Below are 13,472 nucleotides of genomic sequence, written 5' to 3' on the forward strand. Positions count from 1 at the left end.
TAGGGAAGTATTAAGATGTGTACTGTATTGTTGGTTCTGTTTTTTTTTGGTTTTTTTTCATGGGATTAGTTGACAATGAAAAAAATCTATGCATGTGTAGAATATCACAAGCTTTATCTTTTAAAGTGGATTGTCTGTTAATTGAAACAACCACATAAGTATACCCAGGACCTCAGAAAGGCAGTTGAAGTGGCATTTTATGCACTTTTCCATTGCACATGTCCACAATATGAGCTGAATCACTAGGTAAGCGTCTGCTGTGTCTGTTCCTGCCTCAGCCTCCAGCTGGGGCCAATCTGTTGGTCAGGTGTGGCTCGGTGGTAGTAGCCAAGGCCTCGCCAGCAAGCTGAGGGTGCACACAGCCCACATACTGAACGGGGCAGCATATACTGCAGTGCAACCCAGAATACACAATTGATACAAATGATCCTTGTGACAATTTATTGTAGTCATTTTGGAAATGATTCTATATAGGGCTGCACAATTAATCGCAATTGTATTGAAATCGCAATATGGACTAGTGCAATATCCAAATTGCAGGGGGGCGCAATGTTTGTTAATGGCAAAAAATGTGTCAAACCATTCTGAATGAAGTGTTGTGGCGCTGCAGAGACGTCCCGGCCTACAAATCCTCTCCTACAGACTACAGAAATCATCTTTGTTTGGTACAGATTCTCGCAAAAATCACACTATAATCATTTTCATTTATCAAATTCATTGCCCATGTCACCAATGCCATGTTGCTATTTTTTAAGCTACCGTAACTGTCGTATTTCACAGAGACGGACCTTCAGTTCTCTTGAGAACTGAGTAGGGGTGTAAGAAAAAATCAATACACTTGAGTATCGCAATATTTTATTTTACAATGCTGTATCGATTATTTTTTTTTTTTTTAAACGTTCAAAAATATTCATGTAAGACAGTGGTTCACATTTATGTTGTTGTGTTGTTAGCAGTGTCTGACTTTTTGCTAGAAGCTAACGTAATGTAGCTACGGTTGACCTTTGGCCTACTTTAGCATATAAACATTAGCTCACTAAGAACCTGTGAACCACAATCCCAAACTGGCAGTTTGATTTTCTGTGTACTGAATTGTTTACCTAAAGTAAACTTCTTTGACTTTTATGCACATCATGTCTTTTTTTAAATATTAGTTTTTCTAAAATTATACTTTAAAAAAAATCCCAATATATCGTCTTACGCACAGTATCGAAATATATTGCAATATATTGAATCGTGACCCATGTATCGTGATACGTATCGTATCGCCAGATTCTTGCCAATACACAGCCCTAGAACTGAGATGCGGGAGATGCTGTAAACATTGGTAATTTCAGCTAAAAGGTTCTTCATAGATCTAGCCTCTTAATTTTGCTGTCAAAGTACACCAGATTGATACGTTGGACATGGACAACATTTTCTTTCCGAGATCCACCCGCCAGAGTTTCCCAAATTCTGTGGAAAACACTGTACTGGTACTAATAAAATGGGGAATTGTAGCGTTTTTAACGGCAGAGTATTGCAATACCTTTCTAGTAGTGGTATACCGTGCAACACTAACCACTGACCGTTTACTAGCCATGTCAAGCAAAGTGGTATTATTTGCTGTGATGACGGAAACAGCACTGTTGTGTAGGCTGTATGTGTGATATTTTGACCCCTCCAGCAGGACATCAGAGTGTACCAGGTACCCACTAATGCATTAAATCCCAACAGAGGGACTTTCCCTGTGGTCCACAGTGTAGGACAATACACAGCCTTAGCTAACGCTCGCCAGCTTCATACAAGAAGTTGCGAGCGAGGACCCTACGCTGGGTGGATTATGCCTAAATAAAGCCTCGGCAGTGTATGAATCACTGTGTCACTGATCCCCTCTGCTTTCCAGACAACAGGTTCGCCTTCTGCAAGCTGTCATTGGCTTTCCACTCTTTCAAATGAAGAATAAAAGAGAGGGAGAAATCGAGACTGTGTGAGGGAGAGAGGGGAGTTGACGTTCATCACTCGAGTGCCGTGGCTTAGCCTAAGAGGCTTGAATAATCAGTATGTTAAGCTGTCAGGGTGTGCGCTCGCACCTACCACGCGCTTACAAACTCCTGGGCGCTTTTTAATCAAGCGAAAATGCTGAGAGGCAGTGGCGAGTGCCAAGATCCCCGGCTAAGAGATGAGCTTTAGAATATCTGTTACACTTTCTCCTGACATCACCAGACGTGCGTTTTCACTGTAAGCTGCAGCTTTTTTTTTTTTTCCCTTTTCTTTAAAGAGGACACAGTGAATTTTTTTTTCTCCATGCTTTTTATTTAATGTGAATCATCATATTCAGTGTAACCACCTCATAGTACGCTGATTCTCTGCACATTCTACAAATAGATTCCACATTCACTGTGAATGACGGTGTAATCTACATTGTTTTGGTGAAATCCAGCCTACTGCGCATTTAACGTGTTGTTGTGACCCACTGCACTATATGTGAGACCCCACTGTCAGCAGCAGTTGCCAGCATAGCTGAACTGTCAGTCTGATTTTGATTGATTGCTTGGCGAAAACAAAAGCGTCGGTGTTTCTCTATTTACAGAATGTACCCTAATTTGCCCCATGCCAATAGGTTTTTGCAAGTATCATTCAAAACTCAGTTTGAAAGTGCTGTTGAAATGTTGATTTACAATTCTCCCCAAATGGTGCATTCATTGGCAGTTGTACAGTTTGAGAAAATGATTTTCTTAATCAGACGCTAGTTTATAAATGCAGTGCTGTGTCACAGGTGATTCTCAGCACCTAAATGTATCTGATGTGCCATATTCTGGTTTGTACGTGTGACGGAAATCATCTGTCAGAGTGTGGTGATCCCCTGACTGCCATTGTCGTTTTTATAATTAAATATTTTCACAACTACTGGATGCAGTTCCTTGAAATGGATGCCAAATGTTGCCATGCTAACACACTAAACTTTGATGGTAAACATTACTGAATACTTTTACAGATTCTAGCTTGGCTTTTGACTCTTTAGGGGCCAGTGTTCTGTCAGACCTGCTCGTTGCATAGTCGAATTTCCGATGTCTTTGGACTGGAGGAGGGCAGTGTCCGGCCATTTCTGTAACTTTCCAAAAACGACAATCCAACGTTGACACCCAATTCACACTGAGATTGGTCAGCTGTGCAGACGGAGGGGAGAAAGGAGCCAGTGTTTGAACTTCTCTCTGCAGCTCTCCGCTTTCCGTCTTAACAAAACTATTTCTTTCACTTTTCATGTGAACAACCAAGTGCAAGACTGTGAATGCCTTCCAGGAGAAACTGTTAATGCCGTTATTTCCATATTTAAACAATATCAGATCTCCTCCCTCTCTATGACGGCTGACTTTTCACTCCTCCCTCCAGTGTGGCCATTCAGAACAACTATACTTATTTAGATTTTCCATGAGGTCAGACAACACGTCTTTCAAACTAGTTCTGAACAAAAAGCAAATAACAAAAAACTCAGACAGTTCCCCCTCATCAGACCTGAAGGACAGTGGTCTTGTGTCTTATTTTGTCTGCAGGACGGTGCAGACACATTTGCCAAACATTGTTGCAGACAGGATTAAATCTCTGCAGGGATAGGCGGGAGTATTCACAAAATGTGGGTGCGCAGGTGGGTGCAGGATTTAAAAAACAGTCCAATGCAGACCTTTAAATAATTAATTACATGTTGCAGACACAACTAAGGTGTGCGTCATGCTTCTTCGTCCCAAACTGGATTCCAGTAGAACATCATCAGCTGGATTACATTTTCTCCTGTCTGTCATATGAAAAGGTTTAACGTTCAGATAAGAGAAAACAACATGAAAAGGGGTTTTGGTTAGACAGATTTTGGTTATTAAATTTGAAAAACAACGTTGACAAATAAAACCTAGCTGGCGATATAATAATCCATGCCATGGGTTGAAAATGTAACCCCCATCTTCCGAGGTCAAGGCTAATATTCCATATCTGCTCGAGCACTATCTGAACACGACCTGCCTTTCTTTCCATTGCGCGTATCAAATGTCAAACTACTGCCTGATTCCCGTGACACATTGTTCATTTCATCCTTCTCTTGTGAGAAGACTCAATTCATTTTATTTGGTTTCTATAAGCAGGAATTTCAAATGGCATGCTGTTTTCACAGAATTCACGGGAAACCGTCACACCTTTCCTTTTGTTCTAACCAAGAACAAAATACTCTGCACAACACCCACTGCACTCTCTAATAGGACAACTAATGTAGGCAGTAACGTGGGCCTGTAGTTGAACTTTTGACTGATTTAACTCTATAACCTATCCTTAACCAAAACACTGTCGCTATTTGGAAATAGACCCAATATACAAATGCTTTGACACATGTCAGATTGGATCCCAGCTAGAGTCATTAATGAGCACATTCAAGCTCTGATCTAATAGAGAAATAACAACACAAGGCTAACACTCCTCCATGGGTATGTGCATAGTTCTTTGATCACCACAGCTCTCTTAACTCCAAGCCAACAATAACATTTTCTTGTCACCACTTGAACTGGTTCTCCAAACCCCCTGCATTAGCGGTATAAAAATAGCACTAACACAGGGGGCAGAGGGGCTGCCTATTTATGACCATACATCACCACCCAGAGTGATGCTAGGAAAGCAGCAGGGAAGGCTAAAGCCCTGTTCCTGCTCCACCTTTCCCTTCTCAACCCACAGCCGCTTCCATTTTCCCTCTCCCAACTCTTCATCCTCTCTGATTGATCTCGCAGCCCTTCACCAGCTTAAATTACATCAGCCGGTGGCTTTGCACAGAGACAGGAAGGCCCTCAGGTTTCACAGATCATAATTCTCTCCAATAGCTTCAACTTTTAAAGGTGCCATGTTTAATTTCAGCCACTGGCAATGCCTCACACCTCCAAGCCCTGGCATTCTGTTATGAATTATGACACAGCATAGATTGTTTTTTTTTTTTTAAGTTTACAGCTCAGCTCAGTGACAGAAAACTGCTAACCAATTGAGTGAGCGAGTGTGAAGGAGGGAGCGAGAGGTAAAAAACAGCCAACGGCCGCAGATGAGCCCAATGGATTGTTTGTATGTCAGTGTCTGATCGGCTGTGTGTTGACCCTGTGAGTGCATTACTGTACACACACACATTCTCCGCTAAAACGCAGTGCAAACCTTCAACAGTCATCGACTTTATCAAGAACTTTTAAAAACAACACAGTGAGCTGTAAAGACGGCAATGGGTGTAGTAGGCTGCTTTGCATGTCAAACTGCATTTCCTGAGCATAGTCACTGCTAATGTTGTTCCGATACTACGGAGTTAAATCACGTTTTATCACAATATGATTTATTTATTTGTTTATTTGACGGGGGCAGTGCTTATTAATCAACAGCAAAGTAACTGTAAATGAGCCAGAGTTAGCTCAGCAGGCAAATTTGCAGCTGTTGTCCCTGGCCAGTTTTAAAATGGCAACCTAAAAAAATAAAATACAATAAAATGTCTTAATACAGTCAGCACAGAAAAGCAACATACAATGCACAACAACAAGTAACGAACACAACACATTAGACTGCAAGCAACAAAACAAGACAAATCTGCAGGCAGGTAGCAAAAGTCAACAGGCAGTCAGCAGTCTAATGGTCACATATCTGATTATCAATAAGCCAGTTCTTCAGGTGACCAGTAAAAGAACGATAAGTATTTAATTCTCTTATCTGCGTTGGCAACATATTCCAGTCTTTAGATGCTGTTACAGAGAACTCTGACTGACCAAAAGCACTTCTTCGAGAGGGAATGATACAGTCCCCTCTTGTGGTACGATATTATATTAAATTCTTAGGACAACAATACAATATTTACTGATATCACAAAGTCTGCCACGATACCATTTCGATTCAATTCAGGGTCCTGCTACCGATACGAGAGGATACATAAGCCCATTTAACACAACCAGTCACATTTATATATATATTTACAAACTAAAACTAAAATATGATTTAACAATGTCATTATCAAGCTCTTCTAGACATTTAAATTAAAAACAAACTACTCTTTTTAATAAAAAATAATGAATATAAAGTGTGAATTTCAAAATAAAGGTGCATCTTAAAGATGATGATATGTATCGATATTTTCACTTAGTATTGATAATATCGGATTATTGAGGTTTGAATCAATACATCGATCAAGATTAATGTATCATTACGCCCCTAACCGATGCCAGTATCGGGAAAATCCATCAGGTCCTGCCTAAAATGCTAGTGTCAGTATCGGCGAGTACGCGAGTCTTTGCACCGATACGATTCCACGTAATTAAGCCCGGAAGAAAATCTCGTTCAAAGTAGTTTATGTTCTTTTTCTGTCAAACTTGATAATGAAATAAAGTTTTTGGCATTGATTTTCTGTATGTCATGATCACAATCATATCACATCCGTACAGGGTTAGTAGTATACAGCTTTTAAAAAATAATAATTTATATATATTGTTCTTAATGCACTGGTATTGAATCTGTACTCGGTATCGGCCGTTACATCGAGAATCGATATTGGGAAGGAAAAAATGGTATTGAAACATCTCTAGTAGGTACCACTCTCCAGCAATCGTTCTTTTCCTCAATGTAATGAAGCTTGAAAATGTTCAACTAGCAGTAAAAAAATAGAAGGCAATTAGTGAATGTATCATTCCAGCAATCTACATCTTCTTTAATGAAGTGCCGTTTCAACAAGTGCAGGAGTACTTAGCCGCCACAGTGAAGTCATTGAGAAGAATAGAGGTAGTGGCAAGTCCGATAAGAACTAAAGGTAAAAAACTCCTGTAATTTACTGTTTTGCAGTGGTGTAACAAGTTACATTATGTTGAATGGATTTTAAGATTACATAATACGGTTTAACGCTGAGCTGTCACCTGATAAGCTGCTGTGCTACTGATGGTGTGATTGGTGAAGTTGGGTGGGACGTGGGAGACTTTGACCTTAAACAGCCAGGGTTCCATGGAGCTCTTAATCCAGCCATGACTACTAACTCAATAGCCCTTCTGTGCAAGGTTGTGCTGTGCTGAGTCAGGATGTCAGTATAATTAATCAGGTGATCAAATTGCAAATGTCAAAAGAATATGGTATAAAAACCAGACTGACAAATTATTTAGCAGGGTCATGCCATGTCTGCATCAATCTAAATGTACATGCTAAGCAATTTGTCTAAAACATTAAGTAGGTGGAGATAAAGACATTACTGTATGCCAGAGATAGGGACTTGAGTTTGAGACTCAGACTGAAGTCGCACTTGAGTTGCACCCACAGTGACTTCAGACTTGACTTGAGACGTGTCCTCAAAAGACTTGACTCGGTCTCGAGATGTGGGACTCGTGAACAATCTTTATTTTTAGGAAATGTCTGATGAGCCGATTGTTATTCCCCTAACTGCGTGACCTATGACCTAACTACATAACACGTGATGCGTAACATATCTGCTGCGTACATGAGAGAAGACAACATACATGTCGATGGCACCGGCAGCTGCTGTTCCATTCATCACAAGCTTTGGCTTCAAATACTTCATACTACAAGGGCCAAACAATAGAAGCACTGAATACCGAATATGTGGTATCAAGATAAATGATTCTGGCTCAACCACATATCATTTTATCAGGCACCTGAAGACGCAAACTGACAGGTTAGCAAACATATATAGCTCAGCATTGGCCATCTAGTTAGCTTGTTTCTTGCTTTAGCCATGACCTACGAAGGTTAACTCGTTCTCTAGATAGATAGTTATGAAAAGATGAATAAGCATTTGCCAAACTTGTGGTAGTAGATTTACGTAATAATTGACATTCCGCTGACTGCAATGCTTTGGATTCCTTATACACTATATACTGTAGCTATGCAATGTTCTAAGCATCCTGGTTGAAACGCAGTAGGGGAGATTTGAGACTTGAGACTTGACTTGGACTCTAGCTCAGAGACTTGAGACTTGATAGGACTATAGCTCAGAGACTTGAGACTTGATAGGACTATAGCTCAGAGACCTGAGACTTGACTTGGACTCTAGCTCAGAGACCTGAGACTTGACTTGGACTCTAGCTCAGAGACTTGAGACTTGATAGGACTATAGCTCAGAGACTTGAGACTTGATAGGACTATAGCTCAGAGACCTGAGACTTGACTTGGACTCTAGATCAGAGATTTGAGACTTGACTTGGACTCTAGCTCAGAGACTTGAGACTTGACTTGGACTCTAGCTCAGAGACTTGAGACTTGACTTGGACTCTAGCTCAGAGACTTGAGACCTGACTTGGACTCTAGCTCAGAGACTTGAGACTTGACTTGGACTCTAGCTCAGAGACTTGAGACTTGACTTGGACTCTAGCTCAGAGACTTGAGACTTGACTTGGACTCTAGCTCAGAGACTTGAGACCTGACTTGGACTCTAGCTCAGACACTTGAGACTTGACTTGGACTCTAGCTCAGTGACTTGTGAGCATCTCTGCTGTATGTTTGTTGATACTACATGCATGTTCAGAGATGTAGCCTACAGATTGTGGCTTTAGGTACGTTAATGTGTTATTGACTATATGAAGTTATGTACCTGCTCATAGCTTTCTCACTGAGAGACCTGAGGAGGGGTACAGATAGATGTAGAAATCGAAAACGGCTCAAAGCAGCAACAGCAACTTTTGACAAATTACCCATAGAAATACCTGGCTATGAAAATTCAATAAATGTGATTAAAGAAATCTGAAAAAAATTAAAGTCCAGCATCTGATATAAAATAATAATAATAATAAAGAGCTTCATAATAATAATTGAGTCTCTTGTGTGCAGACATTGCTGTATGACTCATTGGAAAGGCATACAGAACGGCAAACAACCTTAAAGTAATTAAAAAGCCAATGAAAAGTTAAAGCAGGTTTTTATTTTGACTCTTGAATCTAATTTTCAAATGTTCTAATATTAAAAATAAATACCTAATACGTTCCAAGATTTTTGTAATTATATTATATAAAATAATCAATAACTTTCTATAATTGCTCTAAATCATTTTCTTTGTTTTTCTGAACAGTGTTCGTATATATTAAACATTTTGGGCTTCAAATAGATTATTTATGGCCACATTATGGTTATACTGACGTTTCATTCATACTCATTTTGCAGCAACACAATCTTTGGATGTGTGTAATTTTGTTAACAATTTTCAGTTCACCAAACTTGAATTCATACACAGCATGAAACTTAAAACTAGCCTATTAAAAGGTTATTCTTTGTAATTCCTATTGTGGAAAAGTAGATGCCAGTTAACAGTTATCCAATATATTAAGACTAAAGTCAGCACACAACAGACCAAACACAGAAATTCCTCTGCAGCCATTTTGTCTGCGTCCATTTGCCCTCCATCATTCTGTGACAGGCAGTCAGTGTCAGTGGCCTTTTTCACACTGAGCCAGTCCCTACCCAGGAAACCCCGGCACACTCTGTGCCCTGAGCCAGGCCAGCAGGAGATCCGGAACGGCTCGAAAAAGGGCCAAGGCACAAAGGGGCCAGCTGCTTGCAGAGCATTGGCTTTACATAGAAGGAAGTAGGGCTTACTGAATATACTGGATACATGTAATCCATCTCTTTGTAGTGTGGTTGTTCCAAATGACAAATAAGCAGTGGAAACAGGAATACTTTGAGAATTAATTTTGAGGAAGACGTTTCTAGAGAATACAACACAACATTAGGGCTGCACTATATATATATATATATTCATCGTGATATCAACCTGCGCAATAAACACATTGGGAAAGGCTGCGACATACTATATCAGTAGAAATCTGCACTTAAATAACAAATAAAACCGCCATTGTTTTTTTTTTTGTCTTTTATATTCAATTCAGTGTTTAATTTGTTCCATAAAAAATGTTGGAAATTATTTCCTGTCATTTGTTTTACATTCAACAAGCAACTTGTTGTATGTTAGCAGAATACTGAAAGCAGCCGAAATGCAGAACTGAGATCACTTTAATATCTGTTTATTTATTGCAAGTAATATTGCTATCGCGATATTCAACAACGTTATCGCATGTCGCATATTTTCCTCACATTGTGCAGCCCTAATTAGCATGTAATTACTGAGGATTCATTGAATAATAACGAGCAAGTAGCCTGCGATCAACTGTGTCGTACACCATCCTTGGCTTCATCCCCGTCTTCTCTCAATGACATTATTTGAGAAACAAAAGCTGTCGGCTCCCATTTCATATGCTGCTACATTTGTGTGTTTTGCCCAAATCAGTTCCCAAACCTTCACAACACCTAGTGCCCCCAAACTGACATGTGTGGCATTATGTGATGTGAAAGTGTAAAACTGGTGTGACATGGCGAGCCACACTCATTGTCTGCATTAACTGCACGCAGCTCAACTTAAGCTCAAAGCAGTGGCTTACCAAGGCACGCAAAGGCACGAGCAGGAGTGTGCACAACACATCACCGAGGCTCGTAAATATCTCATTCTACAAGGGATTTCTATGTATGCATTCTTATGCGAGCTTACACTGAAAGAGTTGACGTGCACTAAGTGCATTAAATATGGCTGCATCAGAGCTGCTGGGCTCATGTGGTGTGAAAAGAAACGACAGTTATGTTTGGAGAGCAAAGCCATTTTCTTTTCTTTCGTAGTTTCTTTGGTTCTCTCAGTGTCTTTTGTACATACAATGGCAATCACATTGGTGATTTAAAGATATTAGGTAGTTAAGGTTTGTGATATTAAGTTTTCGCAGGACTGAATGATTTGTTTTAAGTGTTAGTGGGAAAGCAACTTTCTCAAAAACTGAGAAATAATTTTCCTTTCTTGAAAATGCGTTACAGCTGAGTGCTTGTGGTATACACTAAAGTCAATCTATAGAACTTTGCATTCAGCCTGGACTCTGTTAAGGTTCTAATGGCTCCTGCTGTATCAACATGCTCTTTGTGATGATACATGGAAACTCGAGTGCGGGTTAATACAGGGAGGATGAGCGGTTGTGACTTTGGCTGAGGGCCAGCTGAGCATCTGAGGCAAAACACCTGCATGTTTCTTCATGTAGTAAAAACACCCAATTTACACGTCCTAATAAACTAACAAGCCAACACCTGAATGCACAAATATGTGACATCATAAATACGCAATTCACTGATTTATGGTCAAAAACATCATAAACATGCAAAATAAAAGTGACTTTCAGAGTTAGATTTTAAGTGCCAAGGATTTCCGTTTTATTTATTTTTTGTTTCATTCAGCTGTTCCACACAAACTATCACAATAAAAGCCTGTCAGTGAAAGCTGCTCTCCCTCGAGGCAGCCCTGATGGGAAGAACCTCATTCCCAGGATGCTTTGTCACAGATGCTGTTTTTGTGTAAATTAGAAAATGACGATCACAGAAAGAAAGGTCAAACTGTCTAATAGAGGTCTGTTTTTTCTAAGTTGAAAGTCACACAGATCTTAATATGATTGCATAATGGAAATAGTATAAAACATGCAAAATTAGATGCCTTTAAATAGGGCCACATACCTGACCTGTGATTGGATTATAAAAACGTGTTTTTAAATTGATTTATCTAAAGACTTTGGATGAATAACATGAACACACATATCTTGGCAGATATTTTTTTTTGTTGCCATTTACCAATTAAAATAATATGATAATATAATATGTGATTTACATTTGCTCCTCAGTCATATGTAAGCATTAAAACCATACCTCCCTCCTCACAGAAACGCTCCAAAGAAACAACACGTCACACAAGGAGAAGCATTTCCTCAGTTGTTGACATTGTTGTAAGTTCCAATTTTCAGATATGATGGAGTGGCTTTAAAATCTCCGGGCTGGCAGTATTGATGTCTAAAGCACTTTAGCAGTATCTCTGTCTCCCTCACAAATACACACACATGCACACACACACACACACACACACTCTCCACTTCCCCTTCCTGATTAAGTACAGGATGTGCGGATGGAGAACTAAGCAGTTTTTCGTCTGCTCTGCTGTTGCCAGGAATGCTTTATGGGGCATGTTAATATTGGCGTTCTCCTGCTAGAAAGATTGCTTGATTCAATCAAGCAAGTCACTGCCTTGTAAAGTCATTACACTTTGTGCAATGTCATGCGTTCTGGAGCCAGTGGACGGTCCTGTGTTCTGTCCCGGCATCAGGGAAGTGGCTTAGCGAAAGCACGTGTGCCTGTCGCGTCAGCACCACCTATAAATAGCCATCACCCAACGAAACATAAACACTTATCAAAAAATCAATTAGGGATGCGTTTTTCCGTAACCAAAACACAGCATGTTGTCCTTCTCAACTTGTGCTCCGGGCAGACCTTAAAATAAAAGACTTGACTCACTTTCCCACTGAATTTGGACACGCTGAAAAGCCGGAGGGTATGAGATTGCAAAAGACACGAGGAGAGAAGATGAAGAGATTGTGGGGTGGAGAGGGAGGGGGAAGTTGATATCAGGGCAGAATTATCAGAGGAAGAAGAAAAATACAGTGACCCCGCTGATATCATCTCCTGCAATAGTGTCACTTTTCTGAGAGGGACAGAAGCGCTGCAGGGAAAACTTCAAACATGCATACAGGAAAGATGGAGAGTCCAGAGACGGAACAGAGACAACTGAGTGTGAAGAAAACCAAAAACAAGAGCAGAAGGAGAGGCGGGAAGTACTTTTTAAAGCCTCAGTGCCGGGCTGAAATAAGCAGAGTCTTACCTGCTCAGAGGTTCTGCTTGGTGGGACGGAGAAGTGAGGAGAGTCAAAGGGTCCCGGGGTGGTCTGGGTGGTAGAGGGGTCTCGGTCCAGCAGGGCTGGAGGGTGGTCCAGGAGAGGGGAGGAAGGATGGAGTGACAGGGAGCAGGGAGACGGGGAGGCTAAAGGGGGGAGAAGAAACGCTGCTTGCCTCTCCCTCCCTTACTCTCTCTCTCTCTTTATCTCTTTTCTCCCACCAGCAAACACACACACACACACACACGCGCTCGGAGGCAGACACCAGAACCCCGAGTCACTCAGATAATAGGCAGAGAAAGAGTCTTTAGATTTACACGCTCTGCCACGGGGGGAGGGTGGGGTAAGATCTCCTCCCACTCTCCTCTAGGCAGCCAATGGGAGGCGGCACAGAAGTGTCCAGGCAGCCAATGAAAGGGGAAGCAGCCGGTGCCTTGCCCCAGCCAATAAGTGCAATAGCTCATATCCAGTTGAAATAATTACAATATGGAAGGAGTGGTGAAAAAAACCGTCCCCTTTTTTTTTTTTTTGACGGACCAAGCATTGCAGTCCAGCTAGTGAGTGTGATTTAGGGCTGCAACAGGCATTAGAGTGATTAGATTCCGGGCCACTTAACTCGGCCCGACGTTACTGCATGCTGCTCTGCAGACCCCTGCAGCCACACTGGAAAAGAGGCTTCCGTCAGCTGGAGTTTGAGAATTACTCATGTTTGGTCAAACGAGCCACACATGCATGCAAAGGCAGGAACACATGCATGTGT

The 13,472-nt window shown here is 40.9% G+C and overlaps 1 protein-coding gene across 1 annotated transcript in view; it reads right to left on the bottom strand.

The window, feature by feature from the left end:
• The window catches only part of LOC144526044 (poly(rC)-binding protein 3), an 85,575-nt gene extending 72,582 nt beyond the window's left edge, over nucleotides 1–12,993 (bottom strand). The window contains exon 1 of the mRNA XM_078263214.1: nucleotides 12,701–12,993. The gene's annotated coding sequence lies outside the window, so the exon portion shown is untranslated. The remainder of the gene's footprint in view (nucleotides 1–12,700) is intronic.
• Nucleotides 12,994–13,472: the final 479 nt, after the last annotated feature.

This window comes from Sander vitreus, chromosome 11, assembly GCF_031162955.1.
Source record: "Sander vitreus isolate 19-12246 chromosome 11, sanVit1, whole genome shotgun sequence".
NCBI lineage: Eukaryota > Metazoa > Chordata > Actinopteri > Perciformes > Percidae > Sander > Sander vitreus.